The following is a 25134-nucleotide window of genomic DNA, read 5'->3' on the forward strand; positions in this document are numbered from 1 at the left end:
TTGTATAATATATCATTTTAGCTTATTTATTTTGTACATAGTAGTTTGTACCTCTTAACCCTCTACCCATATCTTGCCTCTCCCTCTTCTCTCTCCCCCCTGGTAACCACTAATTGATCTATATCTGTGAGTCTGTTTCTTTTTTTGTTATATTCACGTTTGTTTTAGTTTTACATTCAACATATAATTGATAGCATACAGTATTTGTTTTTCTCTGTCTGACTTATTTCACTTAGCATAATACCCTCCAAGTCTATTCATGTTGTTACAAAGAGCAAAAATATATTCCTTTTATGGCTGAGTGGTATTCCATTGTGTATATCACATCTTTCTTTGTCCGTTCACCTGTTGATGGACACTTATGTTGCTATTGTTTGGTGGAGTGTTCTCCAGGAGTCTATTAGATCTAGTTGGTTTATAATGTTCAAGTTTTCTATTTTAATATTAATCTCTGCTGGGTAGTTCTATCTGTTATTGAAAATGATTCATTGAAGACTCCCACTGTTATTGTTAAATTGTGTATTTCTCTATTTCTGTTACTTTTTGCTTCATTTACTTTAGGGCTCTGTCATTAGTTACATATATATTTATAATTTTTATTTTTTTTCCTGAGGGATTGAAACTTTTATCATTTAACAAACATCATCACTATCTCAGCATTCCTCTTTATCTATAGCAACTTTTTAAATTTAAAGTCTATTTTGTACAATATTAGTGTAGCCACTTCACCCCTCTTATGCTTTCTTTAAACCTATTTGGATCCTTGAACCTAAAGTGTTAGTCCAGTAGAGAATGTATCTAACTTTCTCTGACAAGTTTTCATCCAGTCTGACAGTCTCTGCCTTTTGACTGGATTGTTCAATCCATTCATGTTTAATATTATTATTGATAGAGTTGGATTCACATCTGCCATTTTACTTTTTTTCAATGTATTTTATTTCTTTTTTTGTTCCTTTATCTATCCTTTACTGCTGTCTTTTTTATTATGTGAGTATTTTCTAGTGTAACATTTTAATTAATGATTTTTTTGCTTTATTTTTTAGTAATTTTCTTATTGTTTGCTCTGGGGCTTACCATATATATCTTATCAGAAACGTCTTCAGATTTATGCTAACAATTCCTATGAGATATAGAAATGTTACTCCCATGTAGCTTTATTCCCTTTTCCTCCTTTGTTGCTATTATTCCTATACATATTACATCCATTTATGTTAAAAACCCAATATTACATCATTATAATTATTAGTTTATATAGTTCTATGTCTTTTGAAGAATGTGAGAGAAGAAAAGAGAACAAGTATAAATTTATTGAGTTTATTATATTGACTTTCTTTTTTAGCATTTTGGGTTCTCTTTCTGTCTGTGGATTTAAGTTACTATCTGGTGTCACTTCCAATACAGCTATACTTTCAGCTATACAGCTATACTGCCTTTTTTGTGCTGCTACTGTCAACTATATTACATTTCTATGTTATAGAACCTACAATCCAATTATATCTACATTGTACTATAAAAATTTCCTTTTTAAATCAATTAAAAGAAAAAAGGAGATAAACTATGCATTTATACTACATTTTATAATTAAATAATTACCTTTAGTTGTGCTCTCGTTTTTTCATATGTATTTGAATTGCTGTCTGGTGTCACTTCCTTTCAGCTTGAAAAACTTCATTATTCCTTGCATGGATTGTATGCTAGTAATAAATTCTGTTTTTGTTTACTTTGGAAGGTCTTTGTTTCACCTACATTTTTCCAATTTTATTGAGAAATAATTGACATGAATCACTGTATAAGTTTAAGTCATATAGCATGAGAATTTGATTTACATATATTGTGAAGTGATTACTAAAATTGGTTCAGCTAACATTCATCTTCTCATATAGATACAATACCAAAAAAAGAAAGAAGAAAGAGAAAATAAAGTTTTTTTCACCTTGTGATCAGAACTGATAAGACTTACTCTTTTAACAACTTTCCTATGTATCATACATCAGTGTTAGCTATAGTCATCATGTTGTATATTACATAACTAGTATTTATTTATCGTATAACTGGAAGTTTGTATCTTTTGACCAAATTCCTCTAATCTCCCCTATCGCTCCCCACTCCTCTGGTAACCACAGTCTGATTTCTTTTCCTTTGAGTTTGGTTTTGTTTGTTTGTTTTGTTTTGTTTTGTTTTAGATTCCACATATAAGTAAGATCATACTGTATTTGTCTTTCTCTTAGCATAATGCCTTCAAGGTCCATCACAAATGGTAAGATTTCCTCATTTTTATGGATGAATTATGTTCCATTGTATATATATATATACACCAAAATTTCTTTATCCATTCATCCATCGATGGACACTTAGGTTGCTTTCATGTCTTCACTATTGTAAACAATGCTGCTCTGAACATGAAAGTGAGAATATCTTTTCGAGTTAGTGTTTTTGCTTCCTTTGAACATATTCCCAGAAGTGGAACTGCAGTATTATATGTTTATTTTTTTAAGTATCCTCCATATTATTTGCCATAGTGGTTGTACCAATTTACAATCACACCAACAGTGCAAAGTGTTCTGTTTTCTCCACATCTATGCCAACATTTGTTATCTCTTGTCTTTGTAATGATGGCCATTCTAACAGATGTGAGGTGATATCTCATTGTAGTTTAGATTTGCATTTCCCTAATGACTAGTGATGTTCAGCATATTTTCATCCACTTGTTTGGCCATTTCTATGCCTTGTTTGGAAAAATGTCTATTAAGGTCTTCTGCCCATTTTTAAATTGGACATGTTTTTGCTATAGAGTTTGTATGAGTTCTTTGTGTTTTCTGGACATTGACCTCTTATCAGATATATCGTTTGCATTTTTTCCCCATTTTGTAAGATGTCTTTGCACTTTATTGTTTCTTTTGTTGGACAGAAGCTTTCTAGTTTGATGTAGTCCCACTTGTTTTTTTTAATTGTGTTGCTTGTGGTTTGGGTATCATATCCAAAAAGTCATTACTAAGACCCATGTCAAGGAGCTTTATTCCTATGTTTCCTTCCAGGATTTTCATGTTTTCAGTTCTTACGTTTGAGTCTTTAAACAATTTTCAGTTAATTTTTGTAAATGGCATAAGTTATGGGTCTGGTTTTATTGTTTTGCATGTGAATATCCAATTATCCCAGCACCATTGATTGAAAAGACTGTCTTTCTCCATTGAATATTCTTGGTTCCTTTATCAAATGTTAGTTAACCATATATTTTTGGGTTTATTTCTGGACTCTCAAATCTGTTCCATTGGTGTATGTGTCTGTTTTTATGCCAGTACATACTGTTTTGAAGTGTGATGTCTCTTGCTTTGTTCTTATTTCTCAAGATTTTCTTTGGTTATTCAGGGTCTTTTGCAGTTCCATACAAATTTCAGTAGTGCTTTTTCCTACATTTGTAAAAAATACCTTTGGAATCTTGATAAGAATTGCACTGAATCTATGGCTGGCTTTTGGTAGTATTGACATTTTAACAATATTAATTCTTCCAATCCATGGACATGGAATTCCTTTCCATTTATTTGTGTCTTCTTCAATTTCTTTCACTGTCTTGGAGTTTTCAGAGTAGAGATCTTTCACCTCCTTAGTTTAATTTATTCCTAAGTATTTTATTTTTTGATGCTATTGTAAATGGGATCAAGTTCTTTATTTTTAAAAAATTTGTTCTTAGAGTAAATAAATTGTACTGATTTTTGTAGGTTAATTTTGTATCTTGCAACTTTTCTTTTGGCTGAGTATTTAGGATTTTCTACATATATAAGCATGTTATCTGCAAATACAGACAATTTTACTTGTTTCTTTCCCATTCTGATACATTTATGTTTTTCTTGCTTGATTGCTCTAGCTAAGATTTCCAGTACTATGTTGAATAGGAGTGGTGAGACTGGGCACACTTGTCTTGCTCCTGATCTTAGAGGAACAGCTTTCAACATTTCACCATTGAGTATATAGTGTTAGCTGTGGGCTTCTCATAAATAGCCTTTATTATATTGAGATATATTCCTCCTATGATTAATTTTCAAGTTTTTATCATGAATGGATGTTGAATTTTGTCAAATGCTTTTTGTCTATTGAGATGATTATATGATTCTTTTCTTTCATTCTATTAATGTAATGTATCACATTGATTGATTTATATATGTTCAACCACTGTTTTTTTTTTTTTAGTCAGCAATTTCCTTTATTTCTCATCTTCATTACAACAAAATGTATTAACATTGAGTGACATCAACCATTCTTGCATCCCAGGGATAAATCCCACTTGATCATGGTGAGTGATCCTCTTAATGTACTGCTAAATTTGGTTTACTAGTATTTTACTGAGAAATTTTGCATCTATATACATCAGGGATATTGGCCTGTAGTTTTTTTCTAGTAGTGTCTTTTTCTGATTTTGGTAGCAGATAATGCTGGCCTCATAAAATTATTTTGGGAGTGTTCCCTCTTTCTCAATTTTTGAAAGAGTTTGAGAAGAATTATTGTTAATTCTTCTTTAAACGTTTTGCAAAATTCACCAGTGAAGTCATCTGGTCCTGAGCTTCTGGTTCTTCACTGGAAGATTTTTGATTACTGATTCAATCTCTGTACTAGTAATTCATCTATTCAGGTTTTCTATTTCCGATTCAGTCTTGGTACGTTGTGTGTTTTTAAGACTTTTTCCATTTTCTTCTAGGTTGTCTAGTTCCTTGTTGTATAGCTGTTCATACTAGAGTTTTTGAAAGACATTTTTTTCTGGATATCTGATTATTGGTTTATAAGTTTTCTTTTTTTCTTTCAGCACTTTGAATATATCATCCCACTGTCTTCTGACTTTCATTGTTTCTAATAAGTCAGGTCTCATCTTGTTAGATTTCCCTTGTAGGTAACAAGTAATTTTTCTTTTCCTGATTCCAGTATTTTTTCTTTGTTTTTCTCTTTTCAATATTTTAAATATGATGTGCCTAAGTGGAGATCTGGAATGGTCAGTATTATGTGTTAAGTTTGCTAGGTGACAGTAACAAATTATTTAATCAATAGTAATCTAGGTGTTGCCATGAAGATATTTTGTCACTGTGATTAAGGTCAATATCAGTTGATTTTAAGTAAGGGAAAGTATCCTAGATGGTCTAAGTTGACATGATTCAATGAGTTGAAAGGCCTTAAATGCAGAGCTGCAAGTTCCCTGAAGAAGAAATTCCATCTGTGAGTAGCATCTTTACCTTATTCCTGAGATGTCCAGTTTGCCTTTATAATGGCATGCTCTGTGGATTTTGGACTTGCCTAGCCAACTCTACAATCGTGTAGGCCAATTATTTACAATATATTTATTAATATATCTCTTATTGCTTCTGTTTTTCTGGTTATTGCTGGCTGATATATATTTTACTACTGAAGTAGTTCTAGAGGAACAGAATGTTAAAGATATGTTTTCTGAATTGGTTCTGGATTTTCTGGAATTGATTCTCTAATCTTATTAGATTCAAAGTTATTAATGACTCTCCTTCCAGTAAAGAGGCTACTTGTAACCCATGGCATGATGTGGCCATAAAGATATGCAAAATATTGTCACTAGATACTCTGAATAAAATACCTATAAACGGTGATGTCTGAGTAACCACATGAGTATTTATTACTATAAAACATTGTCAAACCAAGAAATATAATGTGGCTGACTTGTTGCTCCTGACTGTACTGGAGAAAGTGGGGAAATAAAAGGATGAACAAGGGCTTCAAATTCCCTGCTCAAACTTTGTATAAATGGCCTAAAAGATTTTGTATATACCCTGTCAGAAACCCTTATCTCCTGTATCCACAGTCAAGATTTAACCAAACCCAGAGTCTCATTCTGGGAGTGACTGAATTACAATATAAATTGAAATCACAACTTCTCATGGCGTCTTCTGTTAAAATGATGCATTGATTAGGAAGGAAATGGAGCAGGAATTTATGGGTACTTCTTGGTGATATTGGAGATATGAAATCCCTAAATTCTGCGGGCTCTTTTTTGCCAGTAGAAACCACCATTTCACCTCTGCTTAAGGAAGTTGGCTTTCTTTTACCTGAAAAACTTGTAATGGTTTCTTCAGAGGTAGTTACTTTGCAAAGCACAGATTATTCTCCTCAGTACATATACCTGCCACTCCTTTTTATTTTGAGACCTATAACTAGTTTCAAGTCCCAGCAGGCTCCAAAGAGTGAGATACGAAGTGTGACCTATGAGGACCTGCACTACATACCAAAAGAACTACATGATTTTTCCAGTTCTTACAGACAGAAATCCAAGAAATAAGATTTGAAATGGATTTTAATGTTGTGGGATTATAGTGGAAGGAATATAAAGTTATATAAGGAAGGGTTTATTGATATGGCCCTTTAAGTAAAACACTGAATTGGGTGTTTTACTTAAGAGACTAATATGACCCAACAATCCCACTACTGGGCATATACCCTGAGAAAACCATAATTCAAAAAGAGTCATGTACCAAAATGTTCATTGCAGCTCTATTTACAATAGCCCGGAAATGGAAACAACCTAAGTGTCCATCATCGGATGAATGGATAAAGAAGATGTGGCACATATATACAATGGAATATTACTCAGCCATAAAAAGAAATGAAATTGAGCTATTTGTAATGAGGTGGATGGACCTAGAGTCTGTCATACAGAGTGAAGTAAGTCAGAAAGAGAAAGACAAATACCGTATGCCAACACATACATACGGAATTTAAGAAAAAAAATGTCATGAAGAACCTAGGGGTAAGACAGGAATAAAGACACAGACCTACTAGAGAATGGACTTGAGGATATGGGGAGGGGGAAGGGTAAGCTGTGACAAACCTAGAGAGTGGCATGGACATGTATACACTACTGGACGTAAAATAGACAGCTAGTGGGAAGCAGCCACATAGCACAGGGAGATCAGCTGGTGCTTTGTGACCACCTAGAGGGGTGGGATAGGGAGGGTGAGAGGGAGGGAGATGCAAGAAGGAAGTTATATGGGAACATGTGTGTGTGTGTGGCTGATTCACTTTGTTATAAAGCATAAACTGGTACACCATTGTAGAGCAATTATACTCCAATAAAGATGTAAAAAAAAGTCTCTAGTAGCATGTTTGGTTGGTAGGATAAATGATGGTCCCAAATGTGCCTATATTAAATAAACTTGAAATGCCAGAACTACCTTGGAATACTATACATAAAGGTATCAAAGGGCTTAGGAAGATTGGAATGTTAGAGTGGATTGATTATGTAAGACCTTCTCACTCACCCATGGTGAGTCCAGATGGAGGACTGATAAATAAATTTGTGGGGGGAATTCCAGTATCCTTGAAAAGCTCTGTGGTGACTCTTCTCTCCAGGTCAGAAATTGCAGCTTGAACAGTTATGATTGAACTGGAATCCTTAAATGCAATGAGGATAAATGAGATATCAGGATAGCAGGGCCATGTGATAGCACTTAGTTGCTAAATAAAAGGTAAGTATAGTTAGTGTAAAGGACACTAGAGCCAAAACAGTAATCAGAATATCATGACGCACAAAGACCTATGGCACTGGCTAGTTGATTATGGTGTCCATAGAAGAGAAATAGATGAGCATATTTCTAAATTATTACTTGATTTGCATAAATGGAAGAGTTCTAGGTCAAGTTAACAGAAGTGTAAAGTGAATCACAAAAATGAGGGTCAAAACTCCTCAATCAATTTCCAGACTTAAATCGGTTTACAGATTCAGAATCCCTTGAATTAAGTGGAAGCCAGACCCCTTAAGGAAGTACCCAGCTACTTTGCCAAATTTTTATACTGTTAATCTTTCTCCAAGCCTTCCCCAAAAGGACCTATAGCTTTTTACCATGGTGGCTATACATTGGGGAAAAATAATTTGATTTTCCGATTAATACGGTACATTGACATTTCAAGAGACCCAAAATGTCACTCTTCCACCAGTCAGAATAGGGGCTTATGGAGATAAAGTGATCAATGGAGCTTAATCTCAGATACTTTTCACAGTGGATCTAGTGGGCATCCAAAACTATCTTGGAGTTATTTCTCCAGTTCTGGAATGCATAAGTAGAATAGACATACTCAGGAACTGGTAGAATCTCCACATTGGTCCCCTTACCTGCAGAATGAGGACTTTCATTGTAAGGAAAGGCCAAATTCAAGCCACTACCTAGGAAAATAGTAAACTGAAAATCGACATCACATTCCTGGAAGGATTTTAGAGAATAATACACCATCAAGGATTTGAAAAATGTAGGAACAGTGACTTCCATCATATCCCCATTCAGTTTGACTATTTGGCCTGTGCAGAAAATATAGGGATCTTAGTGAATAACAGTGGGTTAACATAAACTTAACTAGGTGGTGACTCCAATTGAAGCTGCTGTTTCAGATGTGGTTTCATTGCTTGAGTAAATTGACACATCCCCTGGTAACTGGTCTGGAGCTAATAATATGGCAACTGCTTTTTTCTCAATAGCTGCTAGTAAAGACTACCAGAAGAAGTTTGCTTTCACTTGACAAGGCCAGCAATATACCTTAATTGTTCTACTCCAGGGTATATCAACTCTTTAGCCTTATGTCATAGTTTAGTCTGCATGGACTTTGATAGCCTTTCTCTTTTAGAAGATATCACACTGGTCCATTGCATTGATGATATTATGCTGATTGGACCTAAGGAGCAATAAGTAGGAGCTACTATAGACTTATTGGTAAGACTTTTGCATGTCAGAGAGTGTAAAATAAATACAGCAAAAACTCAGGAGCTTTCAATCTCAGCAAAGTTTCTAGGTGTCCAGTGGTGTGGGGCATATTGAGATATTCCTTCTAAGGTGAAGGATAAGTTACATTTAACACTTCCTATTTTAAAAACAGAGGAATAATGCCTAGTTGGACTCTGCATTTCAGAGGAAACATATTCCTCATTTGGGTGTGCTACTCTGGCCTTTTTACTGGTGACCTATAAAGCTGCTAGTTTTCAGTGAGGCCCAGAAAAGGAGAAGGCTCTGCAGCAGGACCAAGCTGTCATGAAAATTACTCTGTCACTTGAGCTAAATGATCCAACAGATCTCATGGTGCTTGAAGTATCAGTGGCAGATAGGGATGTTGTTTGGAACCTTTGGCAGGCCCCTAAAAGTTAGTCATATCACATACTGTTAAGATGTTGGAGCAAAGCTCTGCCATCTTCTACAGATAACAACCCTCAGTTTGAGAAAGAGCTTTTAGCTTTCTGCTGTATCTTATTAGAGATTGAACAATTCATTTTAAGCCATTAAGTTACGATATCACCTGAGCTTTCCATTGTGACTTGGTGTTGTCTGATCCACCAAGCCATAAAGTTGAGTGTGCACAGCAGTACTTCATCATCAAATGGAAATGGTGTATATGAGATCAGAATTGAGAAGTCCTTGAAAGCACAAGTAAGTAATATGAAGATGTAGCTCAAATGCCCATTGCCTTCATTCATTCTACATTACCTTCTTTCTCCCAGCTCACATCTATGGCCTCATGAGTAGTTCCTTGTGATCAATTGACTGAAGGAGATAAAACTCAAGCCTGTATTACAAATGGCTCTATATGTTATGCAGACATCATCTAAAAGTGGAGAGCTGCAGAGCTACAGTCCATATCCGGGATATCCCTGAAGAAAAGTGGTGAAGAGAAATTCTTTCAGTAGAAAAAACTTCAAGCCATGTGCCTACTTGTTTATCTTGCTTCAAAGAAGAAAAGGTTAAAGGTCTGAGTCTATACCTATTCATGGGCTATGACAAATGGTATGGCTGGATGGTCAAGTGTCAGAAGGAACACAATGAGAAAATTGGTGACAAGGAAGTCTAGGGGAAAAGTATGTGGCTAGACTTCATGAAATGGGCAAAAACTCTGAAAATATTTGTGTCCCATATGAATGTTCACCAAAGGATTACCTCAACAAAGAAGGATTTTATTAATCAAGTGGATAGGAAGACCCATTCTGTGGATACCAGTCAGTCTTTCTCCAGCCACCCTTATCATTTCCTGATGGATTTATGAACAGCATATCCACGCTGGCAGGGATGGAGGTTATGCATGGGCTCAGCAGCATGGACTTACACTCACCAAGGTTGAACACTAGACTAGATCAAGTGTAAGAAAGTGAATTCAAAGACAGGGCAGTGGAATTCATCCAATCAGAGGAACAAAAAGAAAAAATAATGAAAAATAATAGTGAAAATAGCTTAAGGGACTTATGGGATGCTATCAAGAGGACCAATATATACATTATAGGGATCCCAGAAGGGAAAGAGAGGGATAAAGGGGCAGAAAGATTATTCAAAGAAATAATGGCTGAAAACTTCCCTATCATTGGGAAAGAAACAGACATCCATATCCAGAAATTCCAGAGATTTCAAATAAGATAAATCCAAAGAGACACACACCAAGACAAAAAGTTAAAGACAAGGATAGTATCTTAAAATCAGCAAGAGAAAAACAGCTTGTGTAAAAGAGAACCCCCATAAGACTATCATTAAATTTTTCATCATGCATAACACTCACAGATTTATATCTTAAAAATCATAAACAAGACCCTTCAACATGCTACCTACAAAAGACTCAGGTCAGAGATAAAGACACACAAAGACTGAAAGTGAGGGTATGGAAAAAGATATTTCATGCAAACAAAAATGATAAAAAAGCAGGAGTAACAATACTCATATCAGAAAAAAATAGACTTTAAAACAAAGTCTATAACAAAAGACAAAGAAGAGCATTATATAAGATAAAGGGATCAATACAAGAAGAGGATATTACACTCATTAACATATAAGTACCCAATATAAGAGTACCTAAATATACAAAACAAACGTTAACAGACATAAAGGAATATATTGACAATAATACAAAAATAATAGAAGACTTTAACACACCACTGATATTAATGAGCAGACCATCCAGACAGAAAATCAATAAGGCAACAGAGATCCTAAAAGACACAATAGAATAGTTGAACTTAATTGACAACTACAGGGCACTATACCCAAAAAAACAGAATACACATTCTTTTCCAGCACATATGGAACATTCCCTAGGATAGACCACACACTAACTCACAAAACAAGCCTGAACAACTTTAAGAGGATAGAAATTATTTAAAGCACCTTTTCTGACCACAACAGTATGAAACCAGAAATCAAACACAAAAAGAAAAATGGGAAAAGGACAAACACATGGAGACTAAACAACATGCTACTAGAAAAACCAATGGGTCAATGATGAAATCAAAGAGGAAATCAGAAAATACCTTGATACAAATGAAAATGGAAACACAGATTTCCAAAAGCTATGGGATGCAGTAAAAACAGTTCTAAGAAGGAAGTTTATAGCAATATAGGCCTTGCTCAAGCAACAAGAAAACTCTCAAATAAACAACCTAACCTACCACCTAAGACGAATGGAAAAAGAAAAAGCAAAGCCCAAAGTCAGCAGAAGGAAGGAAATAATAATCAGAGGGAAAATAAATAAAAGAGATTGAAAAAACAATAGAAAAGATCAATGAAACCAAGAGCAGTTTTTTTTGAAAAGATAAACAAAATTGATAAAGCTTAAGTCATGCTCACCAAGAATAAAAGAGAGAGAACACAAATAAACAAAATAAAAAATAAAAGGGGAGCAAAGCTTCTTCACCTGGGCAGCAGGAGTGCTTTACTACAATGGCCAGTTGAATCCAGTTTATAGTCTTTTCAACTCAAAGACCCTACATCGTCTTGCACCTCAGAGACGCCACAAGAGCCAAGAGCACCCTTTCATCACAGACAGGACCTTCAAGATGGTGGAGGAGTAAGACATGGAGATCACCTTCCTCCCAACAAATACATCAAAAATAAATCTACATGTGGAACAGCTCCTACAGAACATCTACTGAATGCTGGCAGAGGACCTCAGACTTCCAAAAAGGCAAGAAAATCCCCATGTACCAGGGTAGGGCAAAATAAAAAAAAAAAAAAGAGACAAAGGAATTGGGACAGGACCTGCACCTCTGGGAGGGAGCTGTGAAGGAGGAAAAGTTTCCAAACAATAGAAACCTCCCTCACTGGGGGAGGGGCAGAGAGGGGAGCTTCGGGGCCTCAGAGGAGAGTGCAGTAACAGGGGTATGGAGGGAAAAGCAGAAAGATTCCTGCACAGAGGATAGGTGCTGACCAGCACTCACCAGCCTGAGACATTTGTCTGTTCACCGGCCGAGTCAGGTTGGGGCTCAGAGCTGAGGCTGGAGCTTTGGTGGTCAGACCCCATGGAGAGGACTGGGGTTGATTGTGTGAAGACAGGCTGAAGGGGACTAGTGTGCCACAGCTGGCCTGGAGGAAGTAAGGGAAAAGTCTGGACCTGACGGAGAGGTAAGAGACCATTGTTTCAGGGTGTGTGAGGAAAGGGCCTCCCTGCTCCTTGTGCCCACATACAGCAGAGCACTGCCTAAGTGAGCTCAAGAGATGGGCATGAGCCACGGCTATCTTCCTGGACCCCAGAGGCAGACACAGACTGCTACCACTGCCACCAAGGGTCCTGTGTGCAAGTGCAGGTCACTACCCCCATCCTCCCAGGAGCCTGTGCAGCATGCCGCTTCCAGGGTCCCATGATCCAGGGCCAACTTTCCTGGGAGAACACATGGCATGCCTCAGGCTGTTGCGATGTCACACTGCCCTCTGTCACCACAAGCACTCCCCACATCCTCTGCCACTGCAGGCTCGCACCACATTCCAATTATAACTACTGTACCCCTCCCTCTCCCCAGTCTGAGTGAGCAAGAGAGCCCTAATCAGCTGCTGTCTTAAATCCCTCTTGTTTGGGCATGGAACAGATGCCTGAGGGCAGCCTACATGCAGAGGAGGGGCCAAAACCAAAGCTGAACCCCAGGAGTTGTGTGAACAAAGAAGAGGAAGGGAAATCACTCCATGCAACCTCAGGAGCACTGGATTAAATCCCTGCAACTGGCTTGGGAAACCCTGCATCTAGGGAATACCTGAATAGACAATAAGCGTTCCCAAAATTGAAGCTGTGGACTTTGGGGGTAACTGTGGACTTGGGGTTTGCTTTCTGTGTTTGATTTGTTTTTGATTTTAGGTTTATCTTAGTTAAGTTTTTAGTGTTTGTTTTCATTTGTGGTGGTTTATTGGTTTTGTTGCTCTCCATTTTTTTTGTGAGTGTGTGTGTATGCTTATTTGTGTGATTTTGTCAGTTTAGTTTTGCTTTTACCAGTTATCTTGGGGTTCTGTCTGTTCACTTGTATTTTTTTTCCCTGCCATGCAGCTGACAGGGTCTTGGTGTTCTGGCCAGATGGCAGGCCAGAGCATCTGAGGTGGGAGAGTCAAGTCCAGGATGTAAGACCACCAGAGACCTCTCATCCCCATATAATATTAATTGGCTATAGCTCTCCCAGAGACCTCTGACAACACTAAGACGCAGCTCCACCCAACGGCCAGCAAGCTCCAGTGCTGGACACCCCATGCCAGACAACTAGCAAGACAGGAACACAACCACACCCATTAGCAGACAGGCTACATAAACTCATACTAATTTAACAGACACCCCAAAACACACCACGAGATGTGGCCCTGCCCACCAGCAGGACAAGATCCAGCCCCACTGACCAGACCACAGGCACCAGCCTCCCCCACCAGGAAGCTTACAGAAGCCACTGAACCAACTTCACCCACTGGGGGAGGACAACAGAAGTAAGAGGAACTACAAACGTGCAGTGTGTGAAAAGGAGACACTAAACAGAGTAAGTTAAACAAAATGAGAGGACAGAGAAATATGCAGCAGATGAAGGAGCAATGTAAAAACCCACCAGACCAAACAAATGAAGAGGAAATAGACAGTCTACCTGAAAAATAATTCAGAGTAATTATAGTAAAGATGATCCAAAATCTCCAAAATAGAATGTAGAAAGTACAAGAAATGTTTAACAAGGACCCAGAAGAACTAAAGATCAAACAAACAATGATGAAAAACACAATAAATGAAATTTAACATTCTCTAGAAGGAATCAATAGCAGTATAACTGAGGCAGAAGAATGGATAAGTGACCTGGAAGATAGAATACTGGAAATAACTGCCATAGAGCAGAATAAAGAAAAAAGAATGAAAAAATTGAGGACAGTCTCAGAGACTTCTGGGCCAACATTAAATGCACCAACATTCGAATTATAGGGGTTCCAGAAGAAGAAGAGAAAAAGAAAGGGTCTGAGAAAATATTTGAAGAGATTATAATCGAAAACTTCCCTAACACAGGAAAGGAAATAGTCAATCAAGTCCAGGAAGCACAGAGAGTGCCATAAAGGATAAACCCAAGGAAAAACATGACAAGACATATATTAAACCAACTGTCAAAAATTAAATGCAAGGAAAAATAATTAAAAGCAGCAAGGGAAAAGCAACAAATAACATAGAAGGGAATCCCCATAAGGTTAACAGCTGATCTTACAGCAGAAACTCTGAAAAACAGAAGAGAGTTGCAGGACATATTTAAAGTGATGAAAGGGGAAAAACTACAACGAACTCATTCATATTCAACAGAGAAATTAAAATCTATAAAGACAAGCAAAAGTTAAGAGAATTCAGCATCACCAAACCAGCTTTACAACAAATGTTAAAGGAACTTCTCTGGGAGGGAAACACAAGAGAAGGAAAAGACCTACAAAAACAAAAACAACTAAGGAAATGGTAATAGGAACATACATATTGATAATTACCTTAAAGGTAAATGGATTAAATGCTCCAACCAAAAGGCACAGACTGGCTGAATGGATACAAAAACAAGGCCTGTATATATGCTGTCTACAAGAGACCCACTTCAGACCTAGGGACAAATACAGATTGAAAGTGAGGGGAAGGAAAAAGATATTCCATGCATATGGAAATCAAAAAGAAATCTGGAGTAGCAAGACTCATATCAGACAAAATAGACTTTAAAATAAAGACTATTACAAGAGACAAGGGCACTACATAATGATCAAGGGATCAAGCCAAGAAGAAGATATAACACTTGTAGAGATTAATGAATCCAACATAGGAGCACCTCAATACATAAGGCAAATGCTAACAGCCATAAGGAGGAAATTGACAGCAACACAATAATAGTAAGGGACTTTAACACCCCACTTACACCAATAGACAGATCATCCAGCCAGAAAATAAATAAGGAAACACAAGCTTTAAATGACACATCAGACCAGATAGACTTAAATCATATTGAAAAGGCATTCCCTCCAAAAACAGCAGAATACACTTTCTTCTCAAGTGCACATGAAACATTCTCTAAGATAGATCATATCTTGGGTCACAAATCAAGCCTCGGTAAATTTAAGAAAATTGAAATTGTATCATGTATCTTTTACAACCACAATGCTATAAAACTAGATATCAATTACCGGAGAAAACTGTAAAAAGTAAAAACACATGGAGACTAAACAGTACACTACAAAATAACCAAGAGATCATCGAAGAAATCAAAGAGGAAATCAAAAAACCTAGAAACAAATGACAAAAAAATAACAGGAACGAAAACCTATAGGTGCAGCAAAAGCAGTTCTAAGATGGAAGTTTATAGCAATACAATCCTACCTCAAGAAACAAGAAAAATCTCGAATAACAACCTAAACTTACGCCTAAAGCAATCAGAGAAAGAAGAACAAAAACCCACAAAGTTGGCAGAAGGAAAAAATCATAAAGATCAGAACAGAAATAAATGAAAAAGAAATGAAGGAAACAAGAGCAAAGATCAATAAAATTAAAAGCTGGTTCTTTGAGAAGATAAACAAAATTGATAAAACATTAGCCAGACCTATCAGGAAGAAAAGGGAGAAGACTCAAATCAACAGAATTAGAAATGAAAAAGGAGAAGTAACAACTGACACCACCAAAATACAAAGGATCATGAGAGACTACTACAAACAACACTATGCCAATAAAATGGACAAACTGGAAGAAATGGACAAATTCTTAGAAAAGTATAAGCTTCCAAGACTGAACCACAAAGAAACAGAAAATATGAACAGACCAATCACAAGCACTGAAATTGAAATTTTGATTAAAAGTTTTGCAACAAACAAAAGCTCAGGCCAGATAGCTTCACAGGTGAATTCTATCACACATTTAGAGAAGAGATAAGACCTATCCTTCTCAAATTTTCCAAAATATATCAGAGGGAAGAACACTCCCAAACTCCTTCCACGAGGCCACCATCACCCTGATACCAAAACCAGACAAAGATGTCACAAAAATAGAAAACTACAGGCTAATACCACTGATGAGCATAGATGCAGAACTTCTCAACGAAGGAGCAAACAGAATCCAACAGCACATTAAAAGGATCATAAAACACGATCAAGTGGGATTTATTCCAGGGATGCAAGGATTCTTCAGTATATGCAAATCAATCAATGTGATACACCATTCTAACAAATTGAAGGACAAAAACCATATAATAATTTCAGTAGATGAAGAAAAATCTTTTGACAATATTCAACACCCATTTATGATAAAAAAACTCCCCAGAAAGTGGACAGAGAGGGAACCTGCTTCAATATAATAAGAGACATATATGACAAACCTACAGTCAACATCATTCTCACAATTTACTCTAAGATCAGGAACAAGACAAGGGTGCCTACTTTCACCACTATTAATCGACATATTCTTGGAAGTTTCAGCCACAACAAGCAGAGAAGAAAAGGAAATAACAGGAATACCAATTGGAAAAGAAGAAGTAAAACTGTCACTGTTTGCAGATGACATGGCACTATACATAGAGAATCCTATAGATGCCACCAGAAAACTACTAGAGCTAATCAATGAATTTGGTAAAGTACCAGGATACAAAATTAATGCACAAAAATCTCTTGCATTCCTATACACTAACAACAAAAATTAGAAAGAGAAATTAAGGAATCACTCCCATTTACCATAGCAACAAAAAGAATAAAATACCTAGGAATAAACCTACCTAAGGATGCAAAAGACCTGTATGCAGAAAAATGTAAGACACTGATGTAAGAAATCAAAGATGATACAAACAGATGGAGAGATATACCATGTTTTTAGATTGGAAGAACTAAAATTGCCATAATGTCTATACTATCCAAAGCAATCTACAGGTTCATTGCAATCCCTATCAAACTACCAATGGCATTTTCCACAGAACTAGAACAAAAAATTTTACAATTTGTATGGAAACACAAAAGACCCTGAATAGACAAAGCAATCTTGAGAAAGAAAAATGGAGCTTGAGGAATCAGGCATGCTGATGTCAGACTATACTATAACACTACGGCAATCAAGACAGTATGGTGCTGGCACAAAAACAGAAACTTAGATCAATGGAACAGGATAGAAAGCCCAGAGATAAACCCAGGCACATATGGTCACCTTATCTTTGATAAAGGAGGCAAGAATATACAATGGAGAAAAGACAGTCTCTTCAGGAAGTGGTGCTGGGAAAACTGGACAGCTACATGTAAAAGAATGAAATTAGAACACTTCCTAACACCATACACAAAAATAAACTCTCAATGGATTAAAGACCTAAATGTAAGGCCAGACGCTATCAAACTTTCAGAGGAAAACATAGGCAGAACATTCTATGACATAAATCACAGCAAGGTCCTTTTTGACCCACCGCCTAGAGAAATGGAAATAAAAACAAAAATAAACAAATGGGACCTAATGAAACTTAAAAGCTTTTCCACAGCAAAGGAAAGCGTAAACAAGACTAAAAGACAACCCTAAGAATAGGAGAAAATATTTGCAAATGAAGAAACTGAGAAAGGATTTATCTCCAAAATATACAAGCAGCTCATGCAGCTTAATACAAAGAAAACAAACAACCCAATCTAAAAAGGGGCAGATGACCTCAATAGACATTTCTCCAAAGCAGATATACAGATTGCCAACAAACACATGAAAAGATGCTCAACATCACTAATCATTAGAGAAATGAAATCAAAATCACAATGAGGTATCATCTTACAGCGGTCAGAATGGCCATCATCAAAAAATCTACAAGCAATAAATGCTGGATAGTGTGTGGAGAAAAGGGAACCCCCTTGAACTGTTGGTGGGAGTGTAAATTGATACAGCCATTATGGAGAACAGTATGGTGGTTCCTTAAAAAACTATAAAGAGAACTACCCTGTGACCCAGCAATCCCACTATTGGGCATATACCCTGAGAAAGCCATAATTCAAAAAGAGACACACACCACAATGTTCTTTGCAGCACTATTTACAGTAGCCAGGATATGGAAGCAACCTAAATGTCCATCTACAGGTGAATGGATAAAGAAGATGTGGCAATATATACAATGGAATATTACTCAGTCATAAAAAGAAACGAAATTGAGTTATTCGTAGTGAGGTGGATGGACCCAGAGTCTGTCATACAGAGTGAAGTAAGTCAGAAAGAGAAAAACAAATACCTTATGGTAAGCATATATATGGAATCTAAAAAATAAATGGTACTGATGAACCTAGTGGCAGGACAGGGATAAAGATGCAGATGTAGAGAATGGAGTTGAGGACACCAGGGGTGAGAATGGGAAGCTGGGACAAAATGAGCGAGTAGCATTGACATTTATACACTACCAAATGTAAAATAGATAGCTAGTGTGAAGCAGCTGCATAGCACAGGGAGATCAGCTAGGTGCTTTGTGACCACATAGAAGGGTGGGATAGGGAGTTTGGGAAGGAGACTCAGTAGGGAGGGGATATGGGGATATATGTATACATATAGCTGATTCACTTTGTTATATAGCAGAAAGAGAAGAAATAACAACTGTTACCACAGAGATACAAAACGGTCATAAGAGAATACTATGAACAGCTATATGCAAACAACTTAGACAACCTAGAAGAAATGGACAAATTTCTAGAGACATGTAAACTGCCAAGTCTGAATCAGGAAGAAATAGATGATTTTAACAGACAGATCTCTAGAAGTGAAATTAAAATTATAAAAAGCCCAAACTCCCGGCAAACAAAAGTCCAGGATCAAAAGGCTTCACCAAACATATAAAGAACTAATACCTATCCTTCTCAAACAATTCCACAGAAGTGAAGAGGAGTGAACACTCCCAAATTCATTCTACCATGCCACCATTACCCTGATATGAAAACCAGACAAAGACACTAGAAAAAAATAAAATTACAGGTAATATCTTTAATGAATATAGATGCAAAAATCCTGAATTAAATATTAGGAAACTGAATCCAACAAAATATCAATATAAAAGGGATCATACACCATGATCAAGCTGGATTCATTCCAGGGTCACAAGAATGGTTCAACATTCACAAATCAATCAATGTGATACACCCCATTAACAATAGGAAGGATAAAATCACATTATAATCTAAATATATGCAGAAAAAGCTGGTGACAAAATGTGACAGCCATTCATGATAAAAACTCTAATCAAATTGGGTATAGACTGAACATATCTCAATATGAAAATGCCATTTGTGACAAAACTATAGCCGACAACATACTCAACAATGAAAAGCTGAAAGCCTTCCCACTAAATTCAGGGACAAGACAAGGATGCCCACTCTTGCCACGTTTACTTAACATAATATTGCAAGTCCTAGCCATGGTAATCAGACAAGAAAAAAATGGTTTCCCCATTATATAAGTTGGCGACGTTAGAATTATGGGAGGAAATACCATCTATGATTTTCTCAAGAGTTTCTTTTAGAAATGTGTATTGAAATTTTTCAAAACGTTTATCAGAATCCATGGAGATAATTCTATGATGTTGATCCTTAAACCTATTAATATGGTGAATAATATTCATGAATTGTCTAATTCTTGCATTTCTTGTATATACCCCCTTTAGTCATAGCAAATTATTTTCATAATGTAGTACTGAAGTCTGTTTGTTAATATTTTATTCAAGATTGTTGCACTAGTATTCTATCCTATATTCATCTAGTGTTCTGTTTATTAGGTTAGATGTCAATGTTATACCCACTTAATACAAAGAATTTGGAAGATTTCTTTTATTTCTTATACTCTGAAATAATTTATTTAGCATTGAGACTTCTCTCAAAATTTGATACAAATATTTGCCTGTTAAACTATTTCGGACTGGTTCATTTTTTATGATGTAGTTCCTTGATAATTTTGTCATTTTATTCTAAAGAAACTGGTGTTTTTATGCTTTCTATCTCTAATGTAGTCAGTTTTGGTAAGTTGTATTTCTTTATGAAACTATCCATTTCATTTATATTTTCAAAGTTATTTTAATGGAGTTGTACAAAGTAATATCTCATGGTTTCTTTTGCAAAAACTTCCTCTGAATCAATAGTTATTTACCTATTATCATTTCTTACCTTGAATATTTTTGCTATTTCATTTATTTCTTTATTAAAATATCTAGAGTTACTTATCTATCTATCTATCTATCTATCTACTTACTTATTTATATATTGGCCACACCTTATGGCTTGCAGGATCTTAGTTCCCTGACCAGGGATCGGACCCGGGCCCCAGCAGGGAAAGTGCCAAGTCATAACTACTGGACTGCCAGAGAATTCCCCATTTAGTTTAAAATATTTTTTCAAAGAACCAGTATTTTATTTACTATTTTGATATTTTTGTGGTTTTTTCTCTTCCTTATTAATTTCTGGTTTTAACTTCATTATTTCTTAAGCTTTGTTTTGGTTTTAGTGTTGTTTTTTATTAGATATTTTAGTTGAGAATTTAAGTTTTAATTTTTATTGTTTAATTTTTTTCAATATGGGTGTTTATGGCTATGAACCTCTCTCTGCTAACTTCTTCATATGTATCCTACTGATTCTGATATGTACTATTTTCATTGTCATTATTTTTGAGAAATTCTGTAATTTTCCTTTGACAAAATGTCCTTTAATATAAAGTCTTTTAAAACCCAAGTAGAAAGGCTGTTTTGTTTTTTGGTTTTATTTTGTTTGGTTTTTGTATGTTGAGGTATAATTTACATACAGTGAAATCTACCCTCTTTACGTTACTCTTCTATAAATTTTGATGAATATCATGCAATCATCAAAACAATCGCAATAGTAGAAAATGTTTTCAGCATCACAAAATGTTTTTTCTTGCCTTTGTAATCAATTACCTACCTCACCAAGAACCCTTAACAACCACTCATCTGATTTTTGTCCTTACAGTTCTGCTATTTTTAGAGTGTTATGGAAATGGAAAACTAATGCAGTATGTAGTATTTTCAGTTTAGTTTCTTTCAATTGACAAAATAATTTGAAGTAGTACTGAATTATACAAACTGTACAACGATTTGTTTATTCACTCAACAGCTGGTAGGCATTCAAATGGTTTCCCGATTTTGGTAAATACAAATAAAGCTGCTATAAACATTCTTGTTCAGGTTTATCTGTGGACATATGCTTTTATTTTACTTCTCTAAATGACTTGGAATAAAATTTCTATGGTTGTATGGTAAATATATGCTTAATTGTATTTTTTAAAAACATGCAAAAAATCTTACAGAACTACCAAATTATTTTGTATTCCCACCAGCAATGTATGAGAGTTCCATTTGCTGTGCATCCTCACCAGCATTTGGTATTGTCATTTTGTTTTATTTTTCTTTTTTTCTTTTTCTTCTTTTTAATTTTTATTGGAGTATAATTGCTTTACAATGGTGTGTTACTTTCCGCTTTATAACAAACTGAATCAGTTATACATATACATATGTCCCCATATCTCTTCCCTCTTGCATCTCCCTCCCTCCCACCCTCCCTATCCCACCCATCTAGGTGGTCACAAAGCACCAAGCTGATCACCCTGTGCTATGTGGCTGCTTCCTGCTAGCTTTCTATTTTATGTTTGGTAGTGTATATATCTCTGTACCACTCTCTCACTTGGTCACAGCTTATCCTGGCCCCTCCCCATATCCTCAAGTCCATTCTCTAGTAGGTCTGTGTCTTTATTCCTGTCTTGCCCCTAGGTTCTTCATGACCATTTTTTCCCCCTTAGATTCCATATATATGTGTGAGCATACGGTATTTGTTTTTCTCTTTCTGACTTACTTCACTCTGTATGACAGACTCTAGGTACATCCACCTCGCTACAAATAACTCAAATTCGTTTCTTTTTATGGCTGAGTAATATTCCATTGTATATATGTGATCCAAATTCTTTATCCATTCATCTGTTCATGGACATTTAGGTTGCTACCATGTCATGACTATTGTAAATAGAGCTGCAATGAACATTTTGGTACATGACTCTTTTTGAATTACGGTTTTCTCAGGGTATATGCCCAGTAGTGGGATTGCTGGGTGGTATGGTATTTCTATTTTTAGGTTTTGAACGAAATTCCATACTGTTCTCCATAGTGGCTGTATCAATTTACATTTCCACCAACAGTGCAAGAGGGTCCCCTTTTCTCCACACCCTCTCCAGCATTTACTGTTTGTAGATTATTTGATGAATGACATTCTGACTGGTGTGAGATGAAATCTCATTGTAGTTTTGATTTGCATTTCTCTAATGATTAATGATGTTGAGCATTCTTTCATGTGTTTGTTGGCAATCTGTATATCTCCTTTAGAGAAATGTCTATTTAGGACTTCTGCCCATTTTTGGATTGGATCTTTTTTTTTTTTGAGCTGCATGAACTGCTTGTCAATTTTGGAGATTAATCCTTTGTCAGTTCCTTCATTTGCAAATATTTTTTCCCATTCTGAGTGTTGTCTTTTGGTCTTGTTTATGGTTTCCTTTGCTGTGCAAAAGCTTTTAAGTTTCATTAGGTCCCATTTGTTTATTTTTGTTTTTATTTCCATTTCTCTAGGTGGTGGGTCAAAAAGGATCTTGCTGTGATTTATGTCATAAAGTGTTCTGCCTATGTTTTCCTCTAAGAGTTTGAGAGTGTCTGGCATTACATTTAGGTTTTTAATCCATTTTGACTTTATTTTTGTGTATGGTGTTAGGCAGTGTTCTAATTTCATACTTTTACATGTACCTGTCCAGTTTTCCCAGCACCACTTATTGAAGAGGCTGTCTTTTCTCCACTGTATATTCGTGCCTCCTTTATCAAAGATAAGGTGACCATATTTGCGTGGGTTTATCTCTGGGCTTTCTATCCTGTTCCATTAATCTGTATTTCTGTTTGTGTGCCAGTACCATACTGTCTTTATTACTGTAGCTCTGTAGTATAATCTGAAGTCAGGGAGCCTGATTCCTCCAGCTCCGTTTTTCGTTCTCAAGATTGCTTTGGCTATTCAGGGTCTTTTGTGTTTCCATACAAATTGTGAAATTTTTTATTCTAGTTCTGTGAAAAATGCCAGTGGTAGTTTGATAGGGATTGCATTGAATCTGCAGATTGCTTGGGGTAGTAGAGTCTTTTTCACAATGTGGATTCTTCCAATCCAAGAACATGGTATATCTCTCCATCTATTTGTATCATCTTTAATTTCTTTCATCAGTGTCTTATAATTTTCTGCATACAGGTCTTTTGTCTCCTTAGGTAGGTTTATTCCTAGATATTTTATTCTTTTTGTTGCAGTGGTAAATGGGAGTGTTTTCTTAATTTCACTTTCTGATTTTTCATCATTAGTGTATAGGAATGCAAGAGATTTCTGTGCATTAATTTTGTATCCTGCTAGTTTACCAAATTCATTGATTAGCTCTAATAATTTTCAGGTAGCATCTTTAGGATTCTCTATGTATAGTATCATGCCATCTGCAAACAGTGACAGCTTTACTTTTTCTTTTTCTTGTCTTGCACCTGATCTTAGTGGAAATGGTTTCATTTTTTCATAATTGAAGATGATGTTGGCTGTGGGTTTGTCATATATGGCCTTTATTATGTTGAGGAAAGTTCCCTCTATGCCTACTTTCTGCAGGGTTTTTATCATAGATGGGTGTTGAATTTTGTTGAAAGCTTTCTCTGCATCTTTTGAGATGATCATATGGTTTATCTCCTTCAATTTGTTAATATGGTGAATCACGTTGATTGATTTGCATATATTGAAGAATCCTTGCACTCCTGGGGTAAAACCCACTTGATCAGAGTGTATGATCCTTTTAATGTGCTGTTGGATTCTGTTTGCTAGTATTTTGTTGAGGATATTTGAATCTATGTTCATCAGTGATTTTGTCCTGTAGTTTTCTTTCTTTGTGACATCTTTGTCTGGTTTTGGTATAAGAGTGATGTTGGCCTCATAGAGTGAGTTTGGGAGTGTTCCTCCCTCTGGTATATTTTGGAAGAGATTGAGAAAGGTGTTAGCTCTTTTCTAAACGTTTGATAGAATTCGCCTGTGAAGCCATCTGGTCCTGGGCTTTTGTTTGTTGGAAGATTTTTAATCACAGTTTCAATTTCAGTGCTTGTGATTGGTCTATTCATATTTTCTATTTCTTCCTGGTTCAGTCTCGGGAGCTTGTGTATTTCTAAAAATTTGTCCATTTCTTCCAGTTTGTCCATTTTTTTCACATATAGTAGTAGTATTTCTACTTTGTACTTTTGCAGTGTCAGTTGTTACTTCTCCTTTTTCATTTCTAATTCTACTGATTTGAGTCTTCTCCCTTTTTTTTGATAAGTCTGGCTAATGGTTTATCAATTTTGTTTATCTTCTCAAGGAACCAGCTTTTAGTTTTATTGATCTTTTCTATTGTTTCCTTCATTTCTTTTTCATTTATTTCTGATCTGATCTTTATGATTTCTTTCCTTCTGCTAACTTTGGGGTTTTTTGTTCTTCTTTCTCTAATTGCTTTTGGTGTAAGTTTAGGTTGTTTATTTGAGATGTTTCTAGTTTCTTAAGGTAGGCTTGTATTGCTATAAACTTCCCTCTTAGAACTGCTTTTGCTGCATCCCATAGGTTTTGGGTCGTTGTGCTTTCATTTTCATTTGTTTCTAGGTGTTTTTTGATTTCCTCTTTGATTTCTTCAGTGATCTCTTGGTTATTAAGTAGTGTGTTGTTTAGCCTCCGTGTGTTTCATCAAACACACTTTAGAAGACTTTCTGTCTCTCTTCTCCTTCTGGGACCCATATCATGCAAACGTTGGTATGCCTGACATTTTCTGAGAGGTCCCTTAAGCTGTTTTCATTTTTCAAATTTGTTTTCCTTTTTGCTGCTCTGATTGTGTGATTTCCATTATTCCATCTTCCAGATT

The sequence above is a fragment of the Grampus griseus genome, assembly GCF_964374135.1.
Source record: "Grampus griseus genome assembly, chromosome: X".
Taxonomy (NCBI): domain Eukaryota; kingdom Metazoa; phylum Chordata; class Mammalia; order Artiodactyla; family Delphinidae; genus Grampus; species Grampus griseus.